Source organism: Phacochoerus africanus, chromosome 1, assembly GCF_016906955.1.
Source record: "Phacochoerus africanus isolate WHEZ1 chromosome 1, ROS_Pafr_v1, whole genome shotgun sequence".
Lineage (NCBI taxonomy): Eukaryota > Metazoa > Chordata > Mammalia > Artiodactyla > Suidae > Phacochoerus > Phacochoerus africanus.
This window is the reverse complement of record NC_062544.1, coordinates 140,138,752-140,166,161: the sequence shown is the minus strand read 5'-3', so window position 1 is coordinate 140,166,161 and position 27,410 is coordinate 140,138,752. Positions and strand designations below refer to the sequence as shown.

The 27,410-nt window shown below is 39.3% G+C and overlaps 1 pseudogene; it reads right to left on the bottom strand.

Annotated features, from left to right (window-relative positions):
- Positions 1-2,363: 2,363 nt before the first annotated feature.
- On the bottom strand, positions 2,364-3,448 carry LOC125110638 (60S ribosomal protein L3-like; annotated as a pseudogene).
- Between the last annotated feature and the right edge of the window lie 23,962 nt (positions 3,449-27,410).

The following is a 27,410-nucleotide window of genomic DNA, read 5'->3' as shown; positions in this document are numbered from 1 at the left end:
TTTTTTACTTTTCTTTTGTTAATGTGGTATATGATGCTTATTGATTTGCATATGTTGAACCATCCTTCTGAACTTGGGATGAATCCTACTTGGTCATGGTGTATCTTTTTTATATGTTGTTGGATTTGGTTGGCTCAAATTGTGTTGAGAATTTTGGCATCTATATTCATCAAAGATAGCCTATAATTTTCTTTTTTGGTAGTAGCTCTTTTTGGTTTTGGTATTAGGGTGATATTGGCTTCATAGATGGTCTTTGGGATTATTCCTTCTTCTTCAATGCTTTGGAAAATTTTAAGAAAGATGGGTATAAGTTCTTCATATGTTTGGTAGAATTTGCCTGTGAAGCCATCTGGTCCTGGAGTTTTGTTTGTAGGTAGTGTTTTTATTACATATTCAGTTTCTAGTGATTGGTCTGTTCAGTTGATCTATTTCTTCTGATTCAGTTTTGGTGAGCTGTAAGTATCTAGAAAGTTGTCCATTTCTTCTAGGTTGTCAAATTTTTTGACCTGTAATTGTTCATAGTATTCTCTTTTTTTTTAATTTCTGCAGTATACATTGAGATTTCTCCTTTTTCATTTCTTATTTTGTTTATTTGAGATCTTCTTTCCTCTTCTTGGTGAGTGCAGCCAGAAGTTTGTCAATTTCACTTAACCTTTCAAAGAACCAGCTCTTGGTTTCACTGATTTTTTCCTATTGTTTTTTGAATCTCTATTTAGTTGATTTACTCTCTGATCTTTATGATTTCCTTCCTTCTGCTGACTTTAGGTTTTGTTTGTTATTTTTTTCCTAATTCATTTAGGTTGTAGGTTAAAAATGTCAGTTTGAGATTTTTCTTATTTTCTGAGGAAGTCCTGTATCTCTATGAACTTTCCTCTAAGCACTGCTTTTGTGGCATCCCACAGATTTTTAATGGATGTGTTTTAATTGTCATTTTTCTCAAGGTGTTTTTTAATTTCCCTTTTGATTTCCTCATTGACCTATGGGTTTTTTAGTAGCAAGTTGTTTTGTCTTCATGAGGTCAGTTTTTTCTCATTTATTTTCCTGTGGTTGATTTCTAATTTCATGCCATTGTGGTCAGAAAAGATACTTGAAATCAATTCTATACTCTTAAATTTGTTGAGGTTATTTTTGTGCCCAAGTATGCAGTCAGTCCTTGAGAATGTTCCCTGTGCACTTGAAAAGGATATATATTCTGATTTTCTTAGATGTAATGTCCTGAAAATTGTCAATTAAGTCTAACTTTTCTTTTGTGTAATTTAGGATCTCTGTTACCTTACTGATTTTCTGTATAGAAGATCTGTCCATCGATGTGAGTGGGTTATTGAAGTCTCCTACTATTATTGTTTCCCATCAATTTCTCCTTTCATGTCTGATAGTATTTTTTTGTATGTATCTGGGTGCTCCTATATAAGGGATATATATTGATGATTGTGATATCCTCTTCTTGAACAAATCCTTTTATTATTAAATAGTGTCCTTCTTTGTCTTTCTTCATGACCTTTGTCTTATATGAGTATTACAACTCCTGCTTTCCTGTCTTTTCCGTTCACATGAAATATCTTTTTCCATCCCCTCACTTTCAATTTATAGTTGTCCTTTGCCCTAAGGTGAGTCTCTTGTATAAAGCATATTGTAGGCTCTTGTTTTTTTAATCCAATCTTCCACTCTATGTCTTTTTATTGGAGCATTTAGTCCATTGACATTTAAGGTGATTATTGATAAATATGTAATTATTGCCATTTTAAACCTTTTTTTCCACTTGATTCTATGTTTCTCCTTTGTTCCTTTATTTTTGTGTTTGGATGATTTCCTTTTATTTTATGCCTAGTCCTCTTCTTTTTAGTTTTTGCGAATGTAAAGCTTGGTTTTGATTTGCAATTGCCCTGTTTTTCCTGTATGTTAACCCCTTCCTATATCTGCTTGCTTTAGCCTGATAGTCATATAGCCTCAAACCCATTCTTTAAAAAGCAGTCTAGATTTTCTTACTTTCCTTCCCCACATTCTATGATTTTGAAGTTCTTTTTTAACATCTTCATGTTTGTCCTTTTGCTGTTTCTTGTGCTTATTGTCACTTTTACAATAGCTTTTATTTTTTCCCTTTTAGATCTGTATACTGGCTTATTTAAGTGATTTCTTTCCAATTGTGATTTCCACCATCCTATTTCTTCTTACTTATTTTTTATTTAGAGGAGCCCTTTTGGGATTTCTTTTAGAATGATTTTAGTATTCCTGTACTCTTTTAGCTTTTGTTTCTTGGATAAATTCTTTATTTCTCCTCCTTGTTTGTTTATTTACTTATTTATTTATTATCACTGGAAGATAACTTTATTGAGACTCTACCAGCCTTACAATCTCTTCTGCCATTAGTCCCCTTCTTCCTTTGCAATCTGGTCCTTCTTAAGTGGTCCCGTGAAGGCCTTGTTCTCCTCCACAGTCTGGAAGTGGTCATGGCCAAATTTGGAGGTGGTGTCAGTAAACTCAAGATTGATCTTCTCCAGGGCCTGTCATTTGGTCTGCACCAGCAAGGACCTGTGAAGAGTGAGCACTCACTTCTTGGTCCCCACCACACAGCCTTTGAGCATAACAAAGTCATTGGTCACCTCACCATGGTGGACAAAGCCTCCCAAAGGATTGATGCTCTGGTCAGAGATTGTAATCAGTGGAGGCATTGTTCTTGATCAGCTTGCTGTCCTTGATAAGGTAGCCCTGAACCGATCTTGTAGATCTTCTTGTTGATCTCAGTGAGGTGATGATAGCCTTTCTTCCCAGCCCGGGCCATGGAGAAGGCCATGAGGGCAGGATGCCATGCCCCAACACAGACAACCTTGTGGAGCCCCTAGTGGGTCTTCCAGGGAAACTTCTTGGTGTGCCAATGGCTGGTGACCCCTTTTTAGACTTTGCCCTTGGTCACACCAATGACATCAGTCATCTCATCCTGCCCATACACCTGGTTCACCGGGACCTGCTGCTCTAGCCTCTCCTGGGCCCAGTCCAGTTTTTTGGCCACTATGCCTCCATTCACCTGGATCTCCATGAGGTGGGCCTTCTTCTGGTGGAGAGGAATCAGGCTCATCTGGGTATGGGCAATGACCCAGATGACCTGGCAGTAGTTCTTCATTCTGCTGAAGTCCCTCTCCAGCTGCTTCTTGCCATCTTCATCCTGCCACTTCTTGAAGTATTTGGTAAAGGCCTTATTCTTGGATTTATGCCAGTTCTTATAGAAGCACCTCTTGTACTCATCACTGATGTGCTCAGCAAAGATGGTCTTAAAGGTCCAGAGGCCCTAAGGGGTTTCCACATAGCCCATGATGCCCATGATCACCATGGGTTGTGTCTCCACAACTTCCTTCTTGTTCACCTTGGACCCAGGCCTATCGACCTCCCCCACAATGTGGGTCATGCCAGCCTTGTAGCCAAGGAAGGTGGTGAAGTACATGGGCTTGGAAGAGTCGTCCAGCTTCCAATCGCAGGATGGAAGTTCTCTGCTCCCAGGCACAGGTTCCTGGGCTTCCTGCCTCGGAAGCATAGCAGCCAGCACTGCAAGAAGGTGAAGAGTTTCCCCAAGGATGTTGCTTCTATTTTGAATGATATTTTTGTTGGGTAAAGAAATCTAGGCTGCACATTTTTTCCCCTTTAGAACTTTGAATATATCTTGCCACTCTCTTCTGGCCTGTAGTGTTTCTGTAGAGAAATCAGCCGATGGCCTTTTGGGGATTCCCTTATAATTAATGTTTTGTTTTTCTCTTACTGACTTTAGAATCCTCTCTTTAACTTTTGCCGTTTTTTTTTTTTTTTATAATATGTCTTGGTGTGGGTCTGTTTGGGGCCTCTGTGCTTCCTGTATCTTGATATCTGTTTCCTTTAGATTTGGAAAGTTTTCAGACATAATTTATTCAAATATATTTCCAATCCCTTTTTCTTTTTCTTCTCCTTATGGAATCCCTACTATGCATAGACTGGCTGATTTTGTATTATCCCATGGATCTCTTATATTGATTTTGTGTTTTTCATTTGGTTTTCTGTCTGCTGTCCTAATTGCATGATTTCCATTATTCTATCTTCCAAGTCACTAATTCATTCCTTTGCATTATTCATTATGCTCTTCCATGTCTTTAACTCAGCTTGCATCCCTACAAATGAATTTTCTTATTTTTCTTGCCTCCTTCTTATTTTTCTAGTTCCTTTCTAAAGTAACCTGTATGACTATTCATATCCACTCTGAATTCCTTCATACTCATTCTTAATTCCTTCAGCATTTTTACTGTCTCCTTTTTGAATTTGGTATCTATTAGACTGAAGAAATCTGCTTCATTGTTCGCTCCTTCATGTAAATTCTCCTATTCTTTTAACTGGGAATGGTTCCTAAAACTTCTTTGTTTTGCATATATGTTTCTTATTCTGTAAGTTTAGGGAAAACTACTATAGTCTTTGAGGGCCATTTATAAGCATGAGCACTGCTGGGTATTTTTTGAGGGCTTACTTTTTTATTTTAGGGTGCTGCGCGTGCTTCCAGGGAGGTGGAGGCAATGGGCAGCAATGGAGCCAGTGCCTGGTTTCTGGGCCCTTGGCATCTGCAAGGATACACGGGAAGATGCCATGGGTTTCTCCTAGTTGTAGGACCCTGGGAAGAGACAGTGATCAGACAGGTGTAGGAGGTGCCTGGAGCATTTGGCAGTGGCAACAGCAGGGTGAGTGTGTTCCCAGAGGAGTGAGAGCAACAATGGGTGGTGCTTCATGGCAGTATCCTCTTCTTTGCCAACTTCTGAGGTGACTGGAGCCACAGGTGCTCATTCAGAGAACCCTAGTGGTGGAGGGTCACACGCACCTCTGGTTTCTGAGATGACCACTGTGGTTTGCCCCCACAACCTGTAGACCACACAAGAAGTGTTCATTGCACTTAGCCCACCACTGCCTTAATCCCACAGATGAGGTGCTTAGCCACCTGTAGCCTGCACAAGAGGTGCCCCACTCTTTAAGGTCTGTGCTTGTGCAGGGAAAGATATTCCTATGGTGGTCTGCCCCTCCTCCTCTCGCTCTCCCCAGCAATGTTGTCTCACTGCTTCTTGGGGCCCAGACCTCCTCCAGGGTTCCCTCAGCTATGGTGTTCCACTGCCTGGCCCATGGTGTACTGCTCCCTAGCCCCTCAGTCTATCTACACACAGCCAACCCTATTTCTCTCCCCGGAACTGACCTCCTCCAGAGCCTGGGTCTCAGGGCCCAGCTATCTCCTGAGTGTCTCAGGCTGTGGTGGCCAAAGCAGTGGTACAGATGGTCTGTGCAGATCTCACTTTGCTTTGCCCTCCTCAGTCCAGGTGCTGCACTTTTCTCCACAACTTTGAGGTCCCTCCATCTTGGCTGATCTCCCAGTTAGTTAGGTGGCTTCCCAGGGTGTGGGTTCCTTTCCTCTTTAACAGCTCCCTCTCAGGAGTGATAGTCCTGTCCCTGATTCGTTTTTTCTCTTTCTCTCTTTACTTTTCCTTTTGTCCTACCCAGTTGTGTGGAGTGTTTCTTGCCCTTTTCGGAGGTTTGAGGTCTTCTGCCATCATTCGGTAAATGTTCTGTGTGAATTGTTCTATATGTGGATTTTTTTTGATGTGTTTTTTGGAGAAAATAAGTGTCATGTCTTGCTCCTCTGCTATCTTGATCCTTCCCCTCCCATGTTCTCTTGTTTTAATTGGTTCCTCCTTCCAACTTCATGATGTCTTATTGAGTCTGTCATTCATTGTAATCACCATGGCTAACATACTCATTGTCAGACATAATTAATCAGTGTTCCATCTGAATCTTCAAGATATTTTTTTAATAAAAAGAGTTAAATGAGAAAGAGCCTGTCAGGTATTCTATCTTATTGCTTTCCATCAGGTTTAAGTCTGTCAGTGATAATCCCTCCCTTCCTTGAAATTGGTCCTAACCAGATTTGCCAATGATCATTCTTTTCCTTCATTTACAGCATCAGCTGTAGTAGAAGGAACTAGCCCTGAGCTACCACAGTATTTAGATGTTCTCTTAAAATTGGTTTATCTATTATCCCAAACACATCCACCTTTTGCCATCCAGTCCCGTGCATCAAATGAAGTTTAAGTTGCCTAGAGAAGTTTCATGCAAATACAGCAGCAAACTGAGTAGACAATAATTCCTACTTTATATGCTACAGATCCTCTACATTTGATCTGATCCCTTTCTTAAAGCTGCAGCAGCAGAAACAAAGATACCAAGGCACATACAAGGCTAAGTACATTGAGAGACATTAAACACATAAAAATCCCCTATGCCATTTTATAATTATAGATATTTATAATTAATTTGTATTGATGTATTCAAATAAGTATTCTCATTTATTAATGCTCTAATTTACCATTTTCAATAAAAAAAAACTTAAAGGCCTGAAGTATTATTGGAGATCCTATTTATTGGGACTATATAGTCAGTCAACTATACAATAGAATCAATGATAACAGAAATTTTTCACTGCATCTCATAAACATAACTACTTTATGCCACTATTTTTCCCCTCTTAGCTTAACTCAATTTGAATTAAGATATTGAGAGAAGCATCTTCTGCAAGAAACATTGTTTAAAATCTAAAGGCAAAAACATGACATCAATATTACAAAATAATACCATCTTACTGTCATATTTTCCATGATAGAAAGTCAGATTCCTTTCCAGGAATGAGGATGTATCCAGGGTGAGGAAAGTAATTAAGCAAAGAACTAAGAAATAAAAGCATTTTCTTACATTCCTCTTGCATATTTTCTATATAAATTGGCATAAAGTCCCTTCCAGACCACTTTCCATTATGTGTCATCATATTTAGAAGTTCTAGAAGAGTAGGACCACATCATACTGATTAGCTCTGAATGGTACCTAAGCATCCATAAAATTCATTAATAAATCTTTTGAAGACAATTAATATAGAGTCTCTGTCATTTTATTTTTGGTCTATAAATATTTGTTCTGTTTTCTTACAGCTGACAAAGAATTCTTTTGTACATTATCTCATTTGATCATCACAATTATTTGGTACTGTAGAAGGGAAAATTCTATTTTAGAACCCTTATTTTATAGATGGTTAATCTGAGGTTAGAAGAGATTGTTGTGTTCAGGGCAGGGGGGAGTAGACTCCTTATTAAATTGGAATATTTGAGGTATTATGAGCATGGGAAATGTCAGAAAAGATATATAAGTACATTCCAAGATTTAAAACTGTGAAATTATTTAATTTTATAGTTGTTGCCTTAAATACACTAGACAATAGAATTAAAATACATTTTCAGTGTATAGTAGCTGTCAACACAGAGTGAATCATGTGGGTTGTTTATATACTAATTGTCTAAAAATATTATTGGTTAATAGAACATGGCAAAGAAAAAAGAGCATTAAGTGAAAGATATTTCCGACACTTGAGGAAGATTCTAAAATGTCTTGTGGGAGAAAAATCATAAAAATTTAAGCTCATTTGTAAACATGACCTCTTTTTTCAGTTCTTGTACCTAATGGGGTAGTAGTGAATATTTAACAAACAGCTCTCTGGGAAAAAAACCAAAAGGCCTGACTTGAGCATTTGCCAATTTATGTGGTGTAAATACTTGCACCACAGCTGATCTCAAGCTACCAAAATTTTAATAACTGGCTTATAAAACTCCTAGAATTTCTATGATTGGTTTTCATAGTTTATGCAAGGTGGCTCTGGCATACCATTGTGTGGAGCTGCATAACATGTCTCAGCATCTCCACTCATGTGTCTGATAATCATCTCAAACCTCACATGCTCTCTTTTTCCTGTGGTCCTCTTTATCTCCATTAGCAACAACTCCATCCTTCTCACTGTTCATACCAATATCCTGGGTGCAATCCCTGACTATTTTTCTCACATGCCTTTTTAAGTCTGTCAGAATATCTGGTAGGCACTACCTTTAGAATATATCCAGATTCCAGGGTTCCTGTTTGTGGCTCAATGAGTTAAGAACCCAACCTAGTGTCCATGAAGATGCAGCTTTAATTTCTGGCCTCGCTCAGTGGGTTAAGGTCTGGTGTGGCCACATGCTGCAGCATAGTTTGCAGATGTGGCTTGGATCTGTCATCGCTATGGCTGTGGTGTAGCTGCAGTCCCAACTTGAATCCTAGCCTTGGAACTTCCATATGCTGCAGGTGCAACTATAAAAAGGTAAAAGAAAAAAAAGTTCCAAACACTCTTGACAATGCCCATTGCTCAGTCCTGGATCCTAGTCATTATCCTCTTTTTCCCCATTTATCGCATTAGCCTCCTGTACTTGTCATGGTAAAGCTTTCTAGGTGCTGTAACATCCCTAACTCCCTATGGCCTAGTGTAATCAAACCTTATTTCTTACTCACCTTATTGTTTGAGTAACTCTCCTCTAAGTTACTCCTTGGGCATCCATGCTGCTTCCTTCATGTCACTACTATTCAAGAGTTCTTAGAGTTCCCTGGTATCTCAGTGGGTTAAGTATTCAGTGTTGTCTTTACTGTGGCATGGGTTTAATCTCTGGTCCAGGAACTTCTACATACTGTGGGCATGGCAAAAAAGAAGAGTTCTTAGCTTCCAGCCCCACAGAAAGTAGGAAAGGAAAGCAAATAAAAGCATGGGACCTTGCAGGAACCAGGCCTGTATATCTCTTCCACTCACATTCTTCTTCTTCTTCTTTTTTTTTTTTTTTTTTTTTGCTGCACCCGTGGAATATGGAAGTTTCAGGGAAAGTGATTAAACCTGTGAATTTGTGCCAAGAGACCAACCCAAGCCATAGCAGCGATGACACCAGATTCTTAACTCAGTGAGCCACAAGGAAACTCCCCCAATGACATCCCTTGTCCAGAACTAGGCATGTGGCACTGCCCAGATACAAAGGGGCTGGAAAATGTAGTCTTCCTGTGCACTAGGAAGAAACTGAAGCTGTTTGAGTCAACAGGTAACATTGTCTGCATCATGTCTTCTCTGCTCCCACCCATCCTTGACTTCTCTAGTTTATTCTCAACACAGCAGGCATTAAAACAATCAAACTATAAGCTAGATTATTCCTCCCTCTGCTTAAAAATCACCCAGTGGCTTATTTTATAACTCATGAAAGGTGAATGAGAAAGTACTAGTTTCCCAGGGCTGACATAAAAGATTACCACAAACTGTATGACTTACAATAGAAGTTTATTTTATCACCAAACTTATTGTGGAGGCCAGAAATACAAAACCAAATGTTGGCAGGGCAATGCTTCTTCTGAAGACTGAAGGGTAGGGAGGATCCTTCTTTTCCACTTCCTACCTCCTGTTTGTTGCTGCAGATCCTTGGCTTCTTTGGCTTGTAACTCCATTTTTCTAAAACCTACCTCTGTCTTCACATGCTGTTCTCCTCTGTATGTGTGTCTGTGTTCCCACATGGCTTTCTTATAAGGACAGCACTTACTGGATTTAGAGTCCTCCCTAATCCAATATGACCTCGTCTTCACTAATTGCATTTGAGGTTTCCTATTTCCAAATGAGGAAATAATTCACATTTTGATATTGTAGGTAGAAATGAAACTTGGAGGGACACGCTTCAATCTAAGATAGGCAGTTCATATTCTTACTCAGAATTCTTCATCTCCTTCCCACCAAGTCTCTTCTCACCTCTCATGCATCTGCTAGAATGTCCATATCATTCTAGAAACTTCCAGTGTTCTCAAGAGTTGAAACAGGAAGCATAGGCATCAGTCTTCTAATCTCAAGGTTTTTCTATTTGTGGAGTGAAAGAATTAGAACCAAAACCCTGAGATCCTTTCCAACTAGGCAAGTGTAAAATGATCTTTTCTTCACTGCAAATATCTGTGAGTATTCAGAGGGACACTAATTCGAGTAGTGTTGATCTCATGTGAAAGGAACAAGATTGCAAATACCAAGTAAGCATTTTCAATATGTTGATAAATGTATGAAACTCCTATGGCAGGTGCAAGAGAAAGTGCCAATTAAGAATTAGCTGCCATCCACATTTGTAGTTTGTGTTGTTGACTCCAGCAGTTTGCTATTGCCTATTAAAGCAGGAGTTGACAGGTAAATTTCCTCTGCTGGATTCTTCTATAGGTCAGAAAACAGTCCTGCACAGCTTTTGAAATCTATCCAAACTGTTTAATGAGTCCTTCCTTGGCTATAGATGCTGTAATTCAACCCTTCTGTTGGGTTAAAAACTGTTGTTAAAAGTCTAACTATGACTTTCAGTGGTTGTTCAGGAATCATAGAAATTCACACTTTTCACTGAAAGAGATGGGGAAGTTCACCTGGTCACTCTTTTATTTCTTTTTATGACTGCAGCATATGGAAGTTCCCTGGGCTAGGGGTCGAATCAGAGCTGCAGCTGCAGGCCTACATCACAGCCACAGCAATGCCAGATCTGAGCCACATCTGTGGCCTATGCTGAAGCTTACGGCAATGCTGGATTTAACCCATGAAGCAAGGCCAGGGATCAAACCTGCATCCTCATGGATACTATTTTGGGTTCTTAACCTATGAGCCACAACAGGAACTCCACACCTGATCGATCTTGTCACATTTAAAATTTGTGTCCCTACTACATCCCTGTCAGTGGGTCACCCATGATGCTCTGAGAAGCTCATTTCTCCAAGAGTGGCTCTGACTCTCAGAAATTTCTTTCTGTTAATTATTAGAATCTGTGATTTGGTCATGTCAATTACAGAGTCATTTTTAGGTATCTGAGCACCAACTTAAAGAATCTTGACCTCTTGATCCAGATCCCAAGATAGCTGCCATTTGTACATCCCCCCTCACTTAGATGCACTGGGATTCCAGTTGGAGAGAGGGATTTTCCCTGCAGGATAGCCCCACACTCAGGTGTCTACAGGGCTCTCACCAGCCTGATAATGCAACACTTACCCTCCACCAAATGGTGGCCTCAAACCTGCCAAGTGAGGAGCACCTTTTTACCAAAAGGCTGCAGACTCATTTAGAGAAGTGACTATCTCACTTGAAAGTGTATGTGAATTACCACCGATCTTGGTAAAGTGAAAATTCTTATCCTGTAGATAGAGCCTGATGTTCTTCATATCTTATAAGTTCTCATGCATTGGTAATAAACCGTCATAAGAATGCATAGATTGTATTAGGGTTTTTGTTCTAAAGTCGAAATTCTGCATTTCCTTGCCATTAACAGTTATGACTAGAAAAAAAAAACAGATTATGACAAATTTGGCATCTTAAAAATACAGAAATTGGTTCTTTTTACAGTTCTGGAGGCCAGAAGCCTGGTATCATTGTCAGTGGACTGAAATGTAGGTGTCAACAGGAAGATGCTCTCTCCAGAGGTTCTAGAGAAGGATTTATTTTTGCCTCTTCCAGCTTATGCTGGCTGCCAGTATTCCCTGGCTCATGGTTGCCTCACTCCAATCTCTGCGTTTGTAGCCACTTTGCCCTCTTCTTTTTGTCTGAAATCTCCTCTGCCTCATTTTTATAAGGATATCTAGGATTGCACTTAGAAACTACCTAGATTAGATTATCCAGGATAACCTCCTCATGTCAAGGTCCTTAACATAATCACAGGACTTTCCACTGAGGTGCAATGAGTTAAGACTCTGACTGCAGTGGCTTGGGCTGCTGCAGAGGTACGAATTCAATCCCCAGCCCATGCAGTGGGTTAAATGATCTGGCATTGCCGCATCAGCAATGTAGGTCACAGCTGCATCTTGAATTCAGTCCCTCTCCCAGAACTTCCATATCCCGTGGGTGCAGCCATTAAAAAAAAAAAGAAAAAGAAAAAAAGATCCCTAATGTACTCATATCTGAAAAGATCCCATTTCCATGTAGATGTTTTATGAATGATGAGAAGCCAGGGGTTGCACAATTCCAAGCATATTTAAGTTTTCAGCTGAGGACTATTGACCAGAAAATTTCAAGGAGAAGGCCTGTTTCCACTCTGACCCTAGAGGCAGAACTCCTAAGAAATTAGCGTTGAGAGTGACAACTCTTACATTGAGTAGAACACTGTTGAATGGACAGTAGTGCATGGTTCTCATTTATTCACTAATTTCTTCATTCATATATTACTAATTCAGTCATGTTTGTACTAGATACTGTGTTGATTGCAGTGAAGATCAGAGAAATGTCAAAATACAGCCCCTGCTCTCAGGATGGGTATACAGTATGGGTTCAGTAAAATCAAAGCACGACAAAAGAAGAGCAAGTCTGTCATTTAAAGACCTTAAGGATTTAAAATTTTTCCCTTGGAGCTCCTGTTGTGGCTCAGCAGAAACAAATCTGACTAATATCCATGAGGAGGCAGGTTCGATCCCTGGCCTTGCTTAGTGGGTTAAGGATCCCATGTTGCCGGAAGCGGTGGTGTAAGTCTCAGATGCAGCCCGGATCCCACATTACTGTGGCTGTGGTGTAGGCCGGTGGCTTCCGCTCCAATTGGACACCTAGCCTGGGAACTTCCATATGCCACAGGTGTGGCCCTAAAAAGCAAAAATAAATAAATTAAAATTTTCCCTTTAAAAGATTGTCTTAATCTGGCACCACAATTGCTGCCACATATGTAAAGTTTGGGAAATTGTGCTAAACCATTAACAGAAAAGGGGGCCATGTCAATTTCAAACAGCCACTTAAACCAGTTCTTATGCAGTTCTTATCTGTCATTTTCAAAAAGGCATCTGTATTCTCTTCTTGGCCAATTATTTGAGACAGGGAAAAGTTATAATCTAATAAATTACACACTATCATATGTATATTAGAAAGCAGAGAAGAAAAAGAGAATTTTCTAACATGATCTGAGTTTATGTGTGTTTATCAAACTCTGGTGTGCCCTCCCTGCCTTTTAGTTTGATGCAGATAATTATTTAAGGTCTGCTAAACTCTAGTTCATCTTGGAAATGCGGAGAGTATAATCTAGGCACCATCCAGCAGTAATTAACAATCCATCCTTTGAAGGATTCACAGTCTGAGTCCACTCAATGGATAATTGCAACAGTTAACTCCTCACACCTTTCTGGAGCCTTGGATAAGACAATCTTGCTTTCATTAGCATAAAACATCATCTTGATGGAAACCTCCCAGTGCAGAAAGCTGAAGTAGAGATTTTTTTAAAAAATAATAATAATAAAATATGACAGTTTTCACTAGCCAGCACCTACCGTATTGACTAACTGATAATATTTCTCATTTTTATAAAGTATCTGTGGGAAATGCAGTGGCTTAGAACTCAGACTTACTAAGGTAATAACCCAGGACTGGATGCACTGTCTGGGCACAGAATCCAAGGGAATTTGCATGATGAGAAATCTCTCACTGACAATTCGGGTTGTTGATTCTGGTTTTTCGCAGAGTAAAACAATGACAGAGGTCTTCAGCATCCTGTAGCCAAAGACAAAGCAACAGGTTTAAAATCCTGAGTTGGAGTTTTCTCTGACATCAATTCGCATATTCAAGAGATACATAATGATAATGATGATAATCGATGGATGACAGATAGATTAATAGGTGACAAATGAATGATATGTAGATGATTGATGGGTAGATATTATAGAGATGATAGAAAGACAGAAAGCTATTGCTACTTGTCTTCTTCCTGTGTGCCAGGCACTGTGCTAAGCACTTTGTATGTGCTATCCTCATTTTATAATTATAATGATATTATGAAGCAGATTATTTTCATTTTATAGATTAAACAAACAAAGCTTAGCAAGAATTGCCCAATAAAGGTTAGGAAGTGAGGTTCTGGGATTTAAATATAGATAGCATAACTCAGGAGGCCAAGTTCCTGTTCATTCATTCAACAAATATTTATTAAGCACCTACTATGTGTCAGGAACTGTGGTAGACTGTAGAGATAAAAGGCAAACCTCTAAAATATGGAAGTAGTTAAAAAATCATGATAGTGTTGGGAAAAGAAAAGAGATTCAGAATGTTGATGGATGTCTATGTTGTCAGGTAGTCAGAGAAAGCCTCTCTGAGGCTGTGCCTTTAAAGCTGAGATCTTAAAAATGAAAAAGAATTAATTGCAAAGGAGCACATATCAGTCAGTGGCAACAGTTCATATAAACTCATGGGCCTGAAAAAGCTTCCCGGAGGAGAAGAAAACATAAATGACTGAGCCTGGAATAATATTTAACAAGCAGAGAAGGTTTTCTAGGTAAGCAGGACCTAGGGAACAAAGATTTAGAAGGTGAGAAGAAAATAAGGAGAGTATTTTTGGCTGGGGCTATCTCTAAAACAACAATTCTATTGCAAAATATTTTAAAGGATTTAAAGCCCTCTCAGTGTTCTCAGGTTTATGCTGATATTGGGCTTTTATTCCTGTCTATATATAATAGGTGCAGAGAGGGTTTTATGTCACTGAAACCCAACTATTTTCCCATTATACATCATGGAGGTCCATCCTCTTGGCCCATTTGAGGACCACAGTGGGGCAGGGCAGATGATTAGCTATGTGATCGCAGGTGGATAAAGCTTACCCTCCCCTATCCAAGTCAGGTTCCTTGCTAGGTCCTACATATGCCAAAATGAGAGGTTCCTGAGGGGAAATTTTAGTGCTTTAGGATTGAAAAGTCAAGTAAACAAAGGCATAGGTCAGAGATTAGCAATACAGCCAAGCCCAAGAACTAAATCCAGCCCACCTCTCTTTAGTTTACAGCTAAATAGAGCTGAAATTCAAATTTCAGTGTCTTCAATAAAGTTTTATTAGACCATAGCCATGTCCAAGGCTACTTTTGAGTTGCACTGGCAGAGTTGTGTTGTCGTGTGTGGTTATGATGGAGACCTTATGCATTCCACACAGCTGGAAATATTACTATATGGCCCTTTACTACTGGCAGAGTTAGTCAGAGGGGCCACAAGAGGACCACAGAGGGGCATGTAACTCTGATTCAAGGATCAGGGATATCTTCCTGAGGCTAAAGGTGGAGCTGACCCTTTAATGATGGCAAGTGAGACAGATACAAGAACATCCCAGGGATAGGAAAGTAAATTAGTTGTTTTGTTTGTGATAACAAACCAGGAGCTGTTGAAAGAGAGTTTGCCATTTCTAAGGGGACAAATGTAAACAGAGATAAAGATAAATACATTTGTTCCGTAGAAGTGTCCCAATGCCCCAACTATATAGCCAACCCGAAGTTCCTACCACACACATGCACAAACACACACACACCAATGCTAGTGATGTTGTATCACCAGGCTCAGTTCATTAACAAATAAATGGCACAAGGAGGAAAGGCTGTAAGTTCAGAGTTCAATCCTGGAGTCTGTAAAGATCTGAGAAGGCTTCAAAGAGGGGGAGGAGGAGAGAGAAAAGGAGGAAGATGGAGTTCCTATTGTGGCTCAGTGGTAACAAATCCGACTAGTACCCATGAGGACACAGGTTCAATCCCTGGCCCTGTTCAATGGGTTGAGGATCCAGCATCACTATAACCTGTGTGTAGGTTGCAGACGTAGCTCAGATCTGGTATTCCTATGGCTGTGATGTAGGCTGGCAGCTGCAGCTCTGATTAGCCCCCTAGCCTGGGAACATCCATATGCAGGTGTGGCCCTTAAAATAAAAACAAAGAAAAATTATTAAAAAAAAAAAGAGAGAAAAGAAGGAAAAGTGGGAGTGGGGGAAGGGAGGAGAAGGGATCAGTCCAGATTTTGTAAAATCCAAACAAACAGATGACCTCCCAGTTCATCAGAACTACCTTAATAAAGACTCATCCTGCAAGGAACTAGGCTGTTTTAATTGTTTAGAGGGTGTTTCCTCAAGCACATTATCCCATTGAAGAGGATTTTAAAGGATTTAAGACACTCTTGAATGTTCTTCAGTTTGTACTGAAATTGTGCTTTTCTGCATTGTGAGTTGAGGTGGAGGCAGCCTTCAAGTAAATTAAACCCAGTCCTGTCATTTTCTCATTAAATACGAGAGCAGCACAATCCCACAGGCCCATATAAGGACCACAATAGACAGAGCAGGTGATGAGCAGTTTTAAAACCATGAGAAAGACGCCCACATTACATGACTTTTAATTAATAACTCTTCTGCATTTAATCTTTTAACTTAGGAATCTTGGGAAAGTGGAAAAGTCTTTATCTCCACCTAGCTCTGGCATCTGAGTGAGGGTTAGGGATGAACAAGACTGGTGTAAACGTTAATTATGACTGCCAGAAATGATGGAAAACCTTTCTTCTTCTTTCACACACCTTAAACCTGAATTCAGAATAATGATCTTGACCTTCAGAATGTTCTGGAATGTAGAAACAAATATCCTGAGGGGAAAAATGCATCCAAGTCTGCCTACTTTTGCACGGGACAGAGTTTAGTGTTTTGCCAAGCATCCCAAAATAAGAAGGCTCTTGGCCACTGGCTGTGTGGTTGAGTGAGCTTCTTGCCAAGTCCCTGGGCTTCATTTTATTTATCTACAACATACACTCAATTCTCTTTTAGTCATTTCTCTATTAAGAGAGATGAATCTGTTTAAAGCTGGAATATCTGTAAGGCTTGCTGATCTCTTTTTTAGGGAAAAACAAAACAAAACTATGCTTAAACTAAAATCTATCTGCATAGAATTGACAAATTTAGCAAGATACAGTTAAATTTTAATCTCAGATAAACAAAAAATAATAATTTTTAGGGTACAGATATCCCATGCACTATTTGATCATACTTCTGCTAAAAGAATTGTCACTTATCTGAACCTCAAACTTAACTGAGCAGCAGTTTTTATCCAAAAACCCTCCTTCTGTAGCAGTGATGGCTAACCAAAATGTTAAATTATTATTTTGTTTTCTCTATATTTATTATCACTTTTCTTCATGTGGTAAATTAGATTCCTGTTCAGCAGATACTCACTCCTTCCTCTCTCCCCACTGCCGGCAGAGGATTATCTTTCCCTGCCCCATTGATGTTGGGCTTGGTTGTGTGACTTGCTTTGGGCAATGGAATGTGAGTAGAAGAGTCAGGAGCTAGTTTCAAACCATGAGCAGCCTTCCCTTAATTTTAGGTCCCAGACACACAGCACATGTGGAGCAGACCTGCAAACTGGAGCTGAACCAACTAAGCCAACCTAACCAGCTAGAGCAGTCCCCCTGTAATGCAGTGCCTGTGAGGATAAACACAGGATAAGCCACAGAGTTGGGGGTGGTTTAAGCAACAGGATTATTGGGAAAATGGTTATATACCTCTTGTTGAGGGCAAGTAATAGAGTCTTTATAATTTATGGTAGTGATAAAAAGATTTCTTTTCAAATTGATATACTTTATGAAAAATTATGAATCAATTTAAATAAAAATATGAAGTCAAATCAATTTAGGTGTTACGGGAGAATGTTAAAATTTGTAGAATTGAGGAGGTCCCATGGCAGTGCATCAGAAACAAATCCAACTAGTACCCATGAGAACGTGGGTTCAGTCCCTGGCCTCACTCAGTGGGTTAAGTATCTGGTGTTGCCCTGAGCTGTGGTATAGGTTACATATGCAGCTTGAATTTGATGTTACTGTGGCTGTGGTGTTCGCCGGCAGCTGCAGCTCCAATTCAATCCCTAGCCTGGGAACTTCCACATGCCACAGGTGTGGCCCTAAAAATAAAAAAAAAAATTGTAGAATTGGAATTTGAATGATTGGGATTTGGAGAGTGTTTCACTTGAACTCCAAGCTCTCTCCCAGCTAAGATTTTAGGTGCCGTGAGGTGGAAGGAGCTTGGGATTCACAGTGATGGATTTCAGGTTTCACTGTGGCTCTGACTCCACCTGTGCCTCCCTAAGGAGTCACTTTGTGACTGGCATGTAATGGGTCTAAACAAGTTCTCTGACCTGTCCCAGTTGTCTCATTTCTAAAACAGGAATAATAATGATACTAGCCTCAAAGGGCCACTGTGACTTTTCTAAGAGAAAATTCTTTGAAGTCCCTGGCCAACTCCGGAAGCTTAACATTGCTCCCTGCCCTTTCCCAGTGATTAGTAAGGATTCAGACACACAAAGATTAGAGAAATTTCCACAAAGGCCCAATCTATATTATGGAGTGGGGTAAGGGGCATGGGGTAATCGTAGGCACATGTTTGTAAAGCAAGACAAGAGACACAGAACATCAAATTTTCTTCTAGTTCTTTCCATGCCCTCTGGTTTTTAATTTCAGGGACAATGTTGGGAGGCTTCTGGTTCCTAAACAACCAAAAACTGGTTTGGCCAAAAAGGGCTTCTATCCTTGAGCATCAACTGACCACTTCATATTTTGTCTCATTTTCCCTAAACACACAATGTCTCAGAATGGTATAAATTTGAATTTAAGGATCCCAGACAGGTTTAGGGACTTGGTTGGCTAAACCAGAAAGCTCAGGATCTTTATGTACTCCAGTGGTTCTAAGGTATGGCTTCATAAGTCCTGGGCTCTAACATCTGCGGTAAACTGGGATTGGGGGCATCCATCACAGGGAATGTGAAGGTTTTTGTTGACAAATGAGCACAGGCTCCAAAGAGATGATGTTCAGCAGATTCTGTGGCCAGGAAGAGCCTAAATGATTATCAAAGCAAATCAGAGCAAGGAATGGACTGTGTCACTAATCCTGCTACTATAGTTAGTGACTGTCACTGAGAGATGAACTGAGAAGAATATTTTTCAAAGTCAGTAAAGGCAAAAAGTAGAGAAGAGCAACAAAATTAAAAGCTGTTTATTTGAAAAGATTCATTCAAATAAACAAAAACAAATACAGATAGAAATCCAGAAAAAGCAAATCTATAGAGGCAGAAAGTGCATTAGTGGCTTTTGGAAGCTGAGGGTGAGAACAGGGCTCCCTGCCCACAAAGGGGGACCATTTTGGAGTAAGGGGAATGTTTTGAGCTGAGTTGCACAGCTCTGTAAATTTACTAAAAATCATTAAACTTACACTTAAAACAAGTGTATTTAAATAACTCATTTTTATACTATGTAAATTATATCTCGGTAAAGCCATTATGAATTACTGAATACAGGAGTTTGGGTCTTTAGAGCACAAAGCCACCCAAACTCCTTTTTTGTGTGTGATAAATCTTTCTCTGCACAAAAAGGGGGGAAAAAACTGGGAGAAAAAACTAGAATACAAAAAGAAATAACCATAGATAAACATTTATAAAAAGACTAATAAGGATTATCAACAACTATATGCTATTGACTTTGTATATATAATGGAAGTGAATCAATTTCCAGAAAGTTAGAAAAAGAGGAAATATATGTATTGATTAGTCTAATAATTATTTTTAAATAGTAGTCACAGTCTGAAATACCCAAGTCCAGATGTCTCTGCAGGTAGTTCTACCAAACTTTTAAGAACAAGTTGATTCTTCATTATATAAGTTGTTTAATTTTTTTTTTCAAAAAAAGAGCAAAAGTTACACAGGCATTTTATGGGTCTAGTCTAGTCTTAACTTCAATGTAAATAAAGACAAGCAGGAAAAAAATTATAGAAACTGTAAGCACATTTTATTTATGAAAATAGCTATAAAATATATTATCTATCTTAAACAGTGTATAAAAATATAATCAAGTGGAATGTATCTCAGACATGTTAAGTATTGCTAAAGAGTAGAAAACTCACATTGCTATGGCAAAGTAGATGTCAAAAAAAAAAAAGGTTTTAAATGGTTCCTGAATCTTCAGGATGAATCTGGAAAGTCTCCACTTGGGACGCATCCTAGGAAACTCTGGCCCAGATCCCAGGGAAAGGGATATGTCCAAGAAAAAGCATTGACTGGATGTTAGACTTCCTGAGGATTTGGAGACAACCTGGGTGTGCATTTCTAGAATAGTGGTGGATTGATCATTGTGGACACACATCTGGTAGACTTATGCAGCCAAGGAAGCAACAGAACAGAAAGAGTAAAAATAGGATGGGGAAAGAAACAATTAAGATATGTAACAGTGTCTGTACATAAATTGAAAATGAATGCATTAGGACACCAGTACACATTTTGAAATAATGTATCAAATAGAATGCACGTTAATACATTAAAATGTTGAGGGAGGGAAGCATGGGAGTAGTATGGATAGACTTAATGAATTAATGAATCAAGCAAACAGCCAAGGCAATCAGTAATCATTTACTCTGAGCTGAAGAATATGATTAACTCAACCCCTGTATCAGGTCTTACAGAAATGTGATCTCTTTCAGAAGTTCTCTATGGGACTAAGGTCATTCTCTTCATTGATTCTAAAATGACTTGCTTTGTTAAATATTTGACAAGACTCATTTTACACATGGATGGAGTTTTCATGGTTCAAAATAGTGATTCACAGATTTTTGAAATAAAATAAACAGAGGTATTTTAGAATATGAATATCAATAGTCACCTAATTTTTAATTTGCTAAGAAAGGGAAAAAAACTCCAAAAAAAGTCTAGATATTTCCCTAAAAGTCCTATTAGCAAAATTGCATGAATTATCTATCTTACCTATGCTATAAAAACATATATACCTACATATACAATAATATGTATAACCTATTTTCTTTGGACTGAGAAAAACATCCTCATAAAACAGTGTTTCTCGAACTTATTTTCATTAACTTTCCCATTCCCCCAATGTCTTTTTAGACTTTTTTCCCCTAATCACACACACCCATGAAATTTTAATACCACAGATATGCTATGCATCTCTTTATGTATTATGGTCCTTGGGAGTCACCATCCAGTGTAATATATCAGAATTTTTTCAGCCTTCCCAAGAACCAATTTTCACCCTGGAGGACAATATCACTCCATACACCAAAGCTGGTCTGTGAACCAGGATGCAAAACCACTCTCGCTGGTGGTAAAATTCCAAGAAGCATTTCCCCCTGTCTTTGCATCTGAAACCCTATCTTCAACAATTCATTCTTATTTGTTCATCAGTTTATATTTTCATCCCATCTCTCTTCTAAGTAGCAAATATTTCAGAGACACAACACATTAGGAATATAAAACATCATTTAAAAACTCAGGACACCTGCTAAGAACAATATGCTTTGCTAAACACTAGGAAGGATTGCGAGTTGACTCAGCAGTAGGCTCATCTCTCAGAGGAGCTGAGAACTGTTGGCATAGGCAAGTGGGTATAAAAGGGTAAATGAAGGTGGGATAATTTGTATGGGCTGGAGCCTCAAAGTGAAAAACTAGAAAATTCTGTTAACACCATGTCATTAAGTTTATTTGGTCTGTCTTCTGGCACATGGAGAAAAGACAGAAAGGAGCTTATAAGCTTGGGTAGGAAAGACATTTACTCATTCATTCATTCAACGTGTATTTACTGAGAACACGCCATGGGCCAGATACTGTGTTAGGGGCTGATGCAGAGACCCAGTGTAGGGCCTTGAGTCTTTACCTTCAAGCCATCCTTTCTCTTAGGATGGATGGCTGCAGAGAGCTATAAATCCAGCAATAATACCCAGAGCTCCTCTCCTTTGTCAGTCACAGCCACACTGGCCCCAGCAATCCACTTTTGAAGCAAGTGTTGTTTCCTTTCTCAGCCTAGGCTGTCAGCAACACAGTAATGAGACGGGCGCATTATGTAGCAACCTTTGTCTCCCCTGTGACTGCCTGACAGTGCTTAGAACCATTTGTCACACAGCTGAACAATGAGCTCCAAGCCTCAACAAGGTGGCAATTAAGAAAATTCAAGCATATCTTCATTTACCCCAGTGGAGTTCTTCATTCTTGACAGTTTGTGAAATTACCATGTTAAGTGAAGACATTGCCAGAATATTCTTAGCTTATTTGAAAACTCGTTAACTAGAAAATAATGCAGTGAATTTATACACTTAAATGGTGTTTACAATTCTGTTCCCTGTCTGGAGTTTTTTTCTTTCCTTCTTTTTCCTTTTTGTCATTCTGTTTTCTTATTTGGTTCTCTCAGAATTTCAGGAGTTTTTGTTGTGTGTGTTTTGTTTTTACCTTGATTTTAAATAACATAGAATGTTTGGTACTGTGTAAGATAAGATTTATCTCCTGCATAGCCTGAAAGAGATGTTTATGGAAAGTCTAAACTTGGGGGCTAAGCTTTGCTGAGGGATTTTGCCCTTAATTATTTCCACAAATGCAGCTGATCTACAGTGTGGATAATGTGCAAAGCCTTCCCAATTAGTTTTGGGATACAAGCTAACTCAAAATATTCAAAACCAAGCCCTCTTTGCTCAAATGTTGAATATTATTCTTTGTGTAGATCATTAGAGCTGAATTATGTTTTGTTCATTGTGGTGCAAAAAGCTTGTCTCAGAATAAGGACTAGGCCTTAAACCAGATCTGTTATTAACTTGCTAGGTGACTGCATCAGACAATACATGTTTTGTGATGCTGAAGAAACAAAGGGCCTCAAGTTTCAGCTTACAACAACAAAGGTTCATTTCTTGTTTAAATTGTTTTGAGTTTACTCTGACTCTGCTTACCTCATCTTTAGCCTGGAACCCACACTTAAAAAGCAATCCCTATTCAGAATGCTGCTTATTTCATAGAAAGAGGCACAAAACATGATAGAACCACATGATGGCTTTTAAAACTCCTGCTTGTAAGTGACATGCCATTTCTGCTCATATTTCATTGGCCAAAGAAAATAGTATGTCCAAATCTTATGACAGAGAAGTAAAGAAATAAAACCACTCCACAAAGAGGAGTAGTTTATATCTTGAAGAGTAAAAATCTACAAAGTGACCTCGATAAGGTATCAGACTTTAATTTCCTCTTTGGGGAAATGGGAGGATTGGGCATCTCTGAAAGTCCTGTGCTTCTACTAAAATGAGTGTGTAACATTTGAGAAGCTGGGAAAGGTGCATATTGGGAAATCTGGGCTGAGATTAAGTATTGTCTCTGGAAAAACGTAGGAAAATGGGTATCTCCCTGGACAATACAATGCAATGTCTGTGTCATAGGCAATGAAGCAGAAACAACAGTTGTTTGATTTTTGAGAGTTTCACACAGTAGTTAAGTAAGCAGTCCAAATGGCATGATCTGAGGCATGTGAAAATCCTCCCCTGCCAAACCTGACCTATGTCTATGGAGCATAAAAGGCAGGGAAAAGCCATATTACTTCAAGATCTTGCAGACCTAATAGTGGGTTCGGTAGGTAATTTGCTCTTTTGCTTTGATTACCAACAAAGTGGTCATTGTCAGCTTTGCACAACATAAAGCAAAGTGTACAGAGGATTATTTCAGGCATAAATAAGCAATATTTGGGTATGTGATGTAGTTGGTTTTAGCACATATGTTAAGTGATCTCACTTTTTCATATACACCTATACCTTTTGCCCCCAGAAGCTGGCTCAGTAAATGTATCTTCAATAGTAAAAGTCAAAGCACCCCCAAACAACACAGGTCTGAGGACTCAAAGAAAAGAGCCATGTTGAATTTCTACGTTGAGCATCCTGTTGACCATCTCTCTCCTGAGTGGCCTTTTCTCTGATGCATTGAGCTGTCTGTTCCTATGTTGGTGTCTTACAGCAGCAGCCAGATGGCTGTGATCTATGCCCCTGCGCTGGAGGGCACATAGAGCTAGAAGAAAAATGAAGGGGTTTACCAAGCATTTTGTGCAGAATAGAGACCTCAACCATAGAAAGTAGGTGATGTGCCATTCATCTTAGACCTTCATCACTGCCTCTTTTCCACTGCTCTCACAACCCTCCTTGCGAGCTATGTGTCAGGGCAGTTGATGACTCCCAGGAAGAGCCTCTGGCCTGGGTTTCTCAGCCTTGGCTGTGGTGCTTCTGGGGGCTGGACCATTCTGTATCATGGGGGCTTTCATATGCATCACAGAATGTGTTGTAGCACCTCTCCTTTCTTCCCACAAGATGCCAGGATCATTCATGGCCCAAGCTGGGACAACCAAAATGTCTCCTGCCATTGCCAGATATCCCCTTGGGTACCAAGTCACCTCTGGTTGAGAACCACTGATCTGGAAGATGTGAGTTTTAAGTCACTTGAATCAGTTGATTGTGGACTGAAGAAAACACACCAGTGCCTTGTGGTGATGAGTTTCTGCATTCTTCATATTTAAAAGAGTTACAGAATGATCAAGAGTCTGGCTCGCCTAGGTTAGTAATTACCTCTGTTGTTATTAATTCCCCAAAGCAACCCAGTCAAATGATTCATTTTTATCTCAATCCTCCACCATGGTTGATTGATTTCACTCTCCTATTGTTCCTAATTTCATGTAATGTCTGATTACAATAGAGAAGTATTCAATATGATTCTCATATAAGAGTCATTACAAATAGGCTTATTCCTCAGCTCTAAGTAGGAATGGACCAAGAGTTTTATATCACTTTATTGAAATAAATGTCTCACTAGAATAAGATGCTTGAACACAAATTGATAGCATAATACAAAAAGTCCAAATAAGTCAATATATGGACCTAATCATTTTTAAATATGTCAACAATGCATATGTATGATTTGCTTTCATTTATGTCATGTGAATTAGAGCATCAATTCAATGGAAACTGCTCAAGTAACATATATAATTCTTCTCACTGGAATTCTTGGAATATGTATGTTGAATTTGGATGTTATTTTCTCCTATTTGAAAATATATCAGGAGCTCCCTGCTGATGTTGGGGACAAACCTAGACAGATCTAAAATAGTGCAAAAGGGACAGGCTTTTAGCCTAGCAAGGGTTTGAATCCCTAGCAATAAATTGGGCAGGTGGATGGCGCATGCCCTCACTCAGTTACCACAGGGCCCTCCCACCTACCATGTGCTAGGGGAGCACTTGGCCAAGGCAAGAGCCTGGGCCAGTGTTAGCATGGTGAACTGTAATGCTGTCTTTTCATCATGTAATGCAACCATAAAATGACTATCATGAGCTAGTCAGGGAGACTGCAGTGGCACTTGAGGAGTTAGGAGGGGGTGGATGGAAGGCATGGGAAGATGAGGAGATGGTCACCCACACTACTATATGGTATCCAGACAACAGGGGTAGGGGGTGCAGTCTGGGGTTCTCTTCAAGATCCAGGCTGCTCTTTCCCTGGAACTATGCTTTTGGTTTTAAAGGCTGAACCAACACTTAAGCACTAGGATTCACAATGTTAAAAGAACTGTGGTGAGGAGTTTTACTCAATCACCGTGTGGCCACAGACCTCACCTGGCACAATTGCATGATGGTTTAGAGTTCAGATTCTCCATCTGGACCACTGGGGTTCAAATCCTGGCTCTGTCTCTTACTGGCTTGTCACCTAGGCCAAATTACTTAATCTTTCTGTGCCTGTGCCTCAATTTCTCCCTCTGGGAAAAAGAGAATGAAGTAATAAGACCTTCCTCATAGTTTTCTGTAAGGATCAAGTCAGTCAATATGTGTCACGTTCCCACAATTGAACCTGGCATATAAAAGTGCTATATGGTGTTGATAGGAATATCTGTAATGCCTGGTAATCCCTCTTTAAAAAAAAAAAAAGCAAGCTTCAACTGAGATTCTTCTAAATTATTTCCAGATTTAATCAATAAAAATAAGGATACTCTGCAAATTGTAATTTCAATATCCCAAATTAAAAAAAAATTACTATGAGATGGAGTTCCCGTCGTGGCGCAGTGGTTAACGAATCCGACTAGGAACCATGAGGTTGCCGGTTCGGTCCCTGCCCTTGCTCAGTGGGTTAACGATCCAGCGTTGCCGTGAGCTGCGGTGTAGGTTGCAGACGTGGCTTGGATCCCGCATTGCTGTGGCTCTGGCATAGGCCGGCAGCTACAGCTTCGATTGGACCCCTAGCCTGGGAACCTCCATATGCCGCGAGAGCGGCCCAAGAAATGGCAGAAAGATAAAAAAAAAAAATTACTATGAGAATGCTCCATGTAATATTTTAGCGTTCTTTCAGTACAAAAAAATTAACAACTTCTACCACTGTTGTTGTGAGACACAAATCCTTAAGAGTGTCCTGGCCACTTCAGTGATACTTTAGAAGATATAAAATAAAATAATCTTCAATCATGCCACATAATACTGTTCTCTGGCCTTCATTTTTAAACAGCTTCCTTCCATCCTTATAAAAAACATATAACTCTTAAAATATTCCCACATACATAATGCCTACCTTCTGAAAAAGCCTTATTTTAAAGCTCAGTTCTTCCAATAAGCTTTTTCTCATTAATCCCATCTAGCTCTCTCTCTGAAATTTTTATTCTGTTTTATCACTTAACAGATAGTTAATTGTTGCCTTGAAACATTTTCTAATGTCTCCCGTGGACTTCCAATGAGTTGCTTTATAACTTGAAGCAAGAACTAGATCTTATAAATACAAAAGATATTTCCCAATTGTACACACACTGAGTGTTCAAAGGGCTGATGAGTTTGTAATGTGTCTGATGACACAAATTCCCTATCAGTCCACTGGCTTCTTATTTGCTCATATTGGCATTACACTGACCTCAAGGGCTTTGAATAAAGTGGCAGAATGCATATTGTTAGTTGAATTATAGTCCTATAAGAAGGAATTAAGTGTCGTTTTTCAAGTGTGGGTCACATAAACTCATCTTTTGCAGGGTCATATTAGCTTTAGGAAACCAAGAAGACATCTGTAATTCATAGTTTAACTCTTGGGCACATTATCCTGGCTTGTGCCCCAAAGTTTATGCTAAAATGACAGTGTTATTTCCCTAGACAAGTTGGTAGTAAAATAGAGTAAGTGAATCTCTTAAAGCTGTTTCAATTCGCCTTGTGCACCTTTTAGATAAAAGATCTGTTGAGAACCATGAGGTTGATTTTTCCATGCTTCTAACGATATTGAAAGAGTCTCATATGACCTATAATGCATTTTCTCAGACCTTATTTGCAGCCAGTAGTATTCAGCACCAATATTTTATTTTGGAAAACCCTGCAGTCAAGACACTGATTATTTCACTTTATACCTCACCGTCGTATTGAATGTCAGATCTGAAACTCCTGCCTTATGTCCCTACTTTCATTTTAACACTTTAGAAAACAGATGCTCTGAGATATAACTTCCCAGGGTCACAAAGCTTGGAAGTATCTGTTTTCCTTCCTCCATTACTGGAACAGGGTGAAAAGAAAAGAAACATATCATAGACATATAGTAGATTCTTTGGCCTCTACGAAAGACAAATCCATGGAAGTATTAAAAACATTTTCTGTACAGTCTTTGCAGTGGCGTGTGGGCTCAAGATTCACAGTAGCTTCAGTGCAGTGGGTGGTTCCAACTGCCTCTGAACTAGGTGTTGACAGAAAAATAGCAAAACAGGACTATTCAGGGAGGAGTCTTGTAAGGATATGTGGGACATGCTGGATCCCTCAGCACCCTTTCAGTTGTAAGCGACGGTATGTATTTCAAATTTGCTTAAGTACCAATGGAAAATAGTATGCTGACCTAAGTAAGAAATCCATTGTGTTATATTCAGGCATACCTGGGTCCAGAGGCTAAACAGATGTCATCCTTTCTTTCTATCCATATATAGATTCTTCTCTCTTCCCAGATAGGATCTTTTCATGCAGTAACCAAGTGGTCACTTAAGT